The 5,000-nt window shown below is 42.9% G+C and overlaps 1 protein-coding gene across 1 annotated transcript in view; it reads right to left on the reverse strand.

The window, feature by feature from the left end:
• LOC310798312 (sodium channel protein type 5 subunit alpha-like) overlaps positions 1 to 5,000 on the reverse strand; it is a gene marked incomplete at both ends in the record, with an annotated part of 197,485 nt that overhangs the window by 48,788 nt on the left and 143,697 nt on the right. The window lies entirely within an intron of this gene.

A 5,000-nucleotide genomic window follows, 5' to 3' on the forward strand; every position in this document is an offset into this window, starting at 1 on the left:
GGCTGACTGAACAACACAAGTGAATCTGTGAAACACAACCCATAGAGAAACACCACCTTTATGCAATCTTGGGATTTCTGGTGTTACTTTGGTTTTACTATCAAATAAATATTTTACTCAAATTAGCAAAGGGCCACCTCACCTATCTTGGCTTGACCATACCCAGAGATCCTAAGCTAATATTTAAGTTGAATTTTAGGGATTTTGTTTCAAAACTTAAACAATGTATAGAAAGCTGGAAAATCCTCCCTTTATCCATGATTGGTCGTATAAACTCAATTAAGATGGTTTCACTTCCCAGGTTCCTTTATTTGTGTCAAAGCCTCCCCATTTTTCTTACATCGGCTTTCTTCAAAGAGCTGGACTCCATAATTTTGTCCTATATTTGGAATTATAAGAACCATAGAATTTCTAAAGTTCATCTGCAAAAACCTAAGTCTGCAGGGGGGCTGGCCTTACCAGTGTTTAAGCACTATTACTGGGCTGCCAATGTTAGGGCTCTGATGTTTTGGCGACAAGGAACTCCTGGCAATTTAACTCCCGGGGCCCCTCTGTGGCTACAAATGGAGGCTGGCTCTATCGCCAGGTCCTCATTGCCAGCCATGTTGTTTTCTAAGCTAGAGGAGCCTGGGACTTTGAAAGGTTTGAGTTTTGTTGTGAAAAACTCTGTCAGAATTCTGAATCAGGTTAAGAAAGTTTTGAATGTACCAGATGTTTCTGTTCACACACCAATCTGTTTTAATCATTCTTTTTTGCCCTCATGGTCAGATAGAATTTGCCATGCCTGGAGTGAAAAGGGGCTGGTCTCCATCAGTGACCTGTATATTGATGGCCAATTTGCATCCTTTGATCTTCTGAAGAGAGCATTTGAGTTGCCCCAAACACATCTTTATAGATATATACAAGCTAGACATTATGTCCGATCCAAGATTCGCAATTTTGAAGTTCTCCCAGATGAACATGTTTTTTTTTAGGTTTTGTTAAGCCCTCCCAACTCCAGGGGCGACATTACAGAAACTTCCTAAATTCCAAATCCTATCCTAAATGATTGGTAACCATGGTAATTAGAGTTAGGACTTGATTTAGGAAAACACCCATTACAGAACAACAGTTCCTAAGTCAATATTCTCATCCTAATTTAAAATGGGAAAAGTGTATTACAGAAGCGTCCCAACTCCCCAAAATCTTAAAAAAGCTCTCCTAACTTTAAGATGCCAGCTATGCTGTCCTAACTAATTTACGCTATTTTCAACTGGAACAACAGCCATCTTGCATCTCGTTATAATTTATAGCCTATTTATAGCCTACCTACCTACGTTATGGCTGCGCTGCTATTACATTTGCAAAACCAACAAAATGTCAACAGGCGCAATTTATTTGCCGAGAGGCTCATGCGGGACCCGAATGACGTTTTGCGTTTTGATGACAGAACGCTCGTTAATCGATACAGACTGCCCCGGGACATGATACTGCAGCTAGCCGAGGAGCTGAGACCTGTGCTGGAGAGACCGACTAGGCGACACGGGGCTCTGCCGGTTGTAGTACAACTTGCCCAAATGCACTTCGGTTTGTTGCGAAGGGAGATTTTCAAACTGAAGTGGCCAACATATCCAAAATATCTCAGCCTGCTATGTCACGTAATTTAACTGAGGTAGCAACAGCCATCAGCAATTTGGCTCCTCGGTACATACAATTTCCAAGGGGGGAGGAAAGGCAGAGACGGTTTCCGCTATTTTAGCCCATTTCCTCTCTTTCACCTCCCGCGTGAGGGTGGCTGAAAACTTTCCAGCCAGCAGGCTACTAGCGCTCCTACTTCCCCCCGCAAGTTGAGAAAGGAGGAGGTGTCTGTTGCTACTGGTTGCTAGGGTAACAGACAGAAAAGTTGATAACCGATGCTGGATGAGTATTTAGGATTTCCTAACAAGACATAAGATAGGATTTAGCAAGATAAGATAGGATTCCTAAAGTTAGTTAGGATTTGCTTCTGTAATACGAAATCAGAAAAAATCCTATCTTAAACTAGTCCTATCTTAACTTAAGACATAAGATAGGGAGTTTCTGTAATGTGGCCCCAGGCATCTTATTTCTAGGTTTGTGTGTTTGTTCGCCGATTGCATTAAGGCCCCCACTGAGAGGATCAAAGAGGCGTGGCAGGAGGAACTTGGTGTGGATCTGTCTGAAATCATATGGGACAGGAGTCTGTCTGTGGTCCAGCTCTGCTCAGTTAATAGTAGACATCAACTTATCCAATTTAAAGTTGCTCACCGTCTTCATTACTCCAAGCATAGGTTACACAAGATATATCCTTCGGTCTCACCACTATGTGATAGGTGTCGGGTGTCGGAGGGCACACTGTCCCATGCTTTTTGGTTTTGCCCTTCACTATCAGGATTCTGGGCCAAAATATTTGACTGGCCTACAAAATATCCCTCCAACTGGAGGCGGAGCTCGCCATCTTCGGCTGCTCGGAGTCCTCTTTGCTCCTCCCAACGGCCGTCCAGCAATCTCTGACACAGGGAATGACAGTTGCCAAGAAACTAATTTTGAAGGAATGGAAGTTCTCCTCTCCACCTTCTTTTCAGCTGTGGCTGACAGACATGATCTCAGTTATACGCATGGAGAGACTTAGGTTCCAGAGGTCAAATTCCTTAAAGGAGAACTTACCTCCAAAACACTTTTTTTCAGCTTTTAACCAATATATATGACTTTGGGGGTGATGTGTGAAGAATTCTGGTCAGAATTTCCACATTTGACACCAAACTGTTGCCATTTTACCATTTGTATCATTTTTCAGCAGCATATCTGGCATAAGATGCGGGATTCCCTCAATCCTGTACCCAATCTCAGACTGTATTCTCTAAATCGCACACCAGCTTTTTCTGTCTGTGTTTGTTTGTTGCTCCGTGAGGTTACAGAGCGCCCCATGCATGCAGCAGGCTGTTTCGCCAGCCGGGGTCTGGCAGGAGGGACGAGGCGCAGCCTGCACTGCGCTGAGAGGAAAACTTTTGCGCAACTTTTAACAAGAATCACGAAAAGCCCCCAAACTAAAATGAAAAAGGGACTATATGGCAACTTGGACGAGGGAATGACGTAGAGAAATCTTGCATTGTGTTACCCCAGAACGGGGGGTTTGTTGTATTGTGCGGTGTGCTGCTGTAACGAGCCCACGTCACTTTGCTCTCGTAACGTAGTTTTGACACACTGCCATAGAGATACATGCAGAAAAATAATTAAATTTCTAGTTCGCCACTGAATTACCAAATTGATATACCGGTAACTTTCAACCATTTTGAGCAAAGCTCTTTCCAAACAGGCCACCAGCGTTGGCTAGTTGTTGATATTTATAAAGATATTGCCCCTCTCAAATAAATTATTTTTGAGGCAGTAGGCAAACTGTAATGGCGTCGATTTCCGAAAAAAAATCTGGACTTGAACACAGCCAAAGAGTCCAGTATAGACAAGAGCATATGTCATTTCTTGGTTTTTTCCATAGGTATTTTCAAATCACTGTTCTGATACATATCTAGGGGGTAAGTCCTCCTTTAAGGAAATTTTTCGTCATTTGGGACCCGTTCCTGACCTATTTTGATCAGGCTAAAAGTGGTATTTGAGTTTCTTTTGGATCCTTTGCACAGTATATATATAGATATATATTTTTTTTATTTGTTTTGTAAGCACATTTTGTAGCATTGTAATGTTGAATGTATGTATATATGTTTTTTCTTTTCTTTTTTCCTGTTCTTGTTTTGTTTTCTTTATGTTCTGAAAAAGTAAAATAAAATATATAAAAAAAATAAAAATAAAAATATTGTACAAGAATGCGCCCAATATGAGCAGCAGATGAGGCAGCGAGCTGTTGGGTCCAACATCATTCTGCAGACGAGACGAGCGAGGCAGCGCGGTGCGCACCGACCAGTGTGCGCGCCCCAGTGTTTGTTTTGCTTCCTTCTACCGCCTTCTACTCATGATGCACTGCCTTTCCTATATTTGCTCTTGTGCTTGGTTCGGTTTGCTTTCACACCACAAACAAACCGCGCTAGAGTTCACTCGCAAATGAACCGAGACCCACGTTTTCAAACGGACCAGAGTTCACTTGTTTGTTCCGCAACAGAGTTCGTTTGCGCTTTCACACCACCCCAAACGAAGCGCACTATCCGAGGAAACAAACTCTGGCGCAGTTAAAGCGGATCAAACAGCTTATATTATGTGAAAGCGACCTTAAGCTTAATTTATACTTATTAGAAAGTGTCGCTCAGCACATGGTCGCAGACGAAAAATAAAGTGTCGCTCATGTTGCTGCATTTATGCTTCTCTCCTCGGCTCAACGGTCACGTGACGCTAGAGACAGAGGGAGGCAGAGAACTAGTGCAGACAGCCAAGAGAGGGAATGCTGTCAGTGAACCCACGTCGGAGGCAAGATGTAACTGCAGCCGCATATAACGACACACAACCACACAATCACCTCCTCTCTCTCTGGGAAGTTGGTCACGGTGTTCTTTGTGATTTTCACGAAGTCATACATCAAGGACATGCTGATACAAATAGCGGGGACTCATTCATTTCATTTCAGCGAAAACTAAAACAAGGAAGTCACGCGCGTGCCCGTCTATATAGCCAATCAGACTTGCGCGACATTATGTGACGTAGTCAGCGACACTAGACATTTCACCAGGTAGCAGACGCTGCTCGCAGACACTTTAAAGTGTCGACTCAAGTCTTCATTTCTGTCGGCGACCGTTTCAAAAGTGTCGGCAGACAAAGCATAAATTGGGCTTTATTCTCTTTCATTGGAAGTCAAAGAAAGCCGTGTCTTTTCTACAGTGGTTGAGGGAGGTACTCTCTTTTTTGCCCCTAGAAAAGCTCATAAAGTAAACAGACCCTGTGAAAACTTCACTTTAACCTGGAGTCCCTTTATAGACTTTATGGAGGAGTCTTCTCTTCATTGATGGTACTACCTAATGGTATTACAGACTTTTATACAGCCACATCATACTAACATA

This window comes from Poromitra crassiceps (assembly GCF_964638095.1).
Source record: "Poromitra crassiceps genome assembly, chromosome: 2".
Classification (NCBI taxonomy): domain Eukaryota; kingdom Metazoa; phylum Chordata; class Actinopteri; order Beryciformes; family Melamphaidae; genus Poromitra; species Poromitra crassiceps.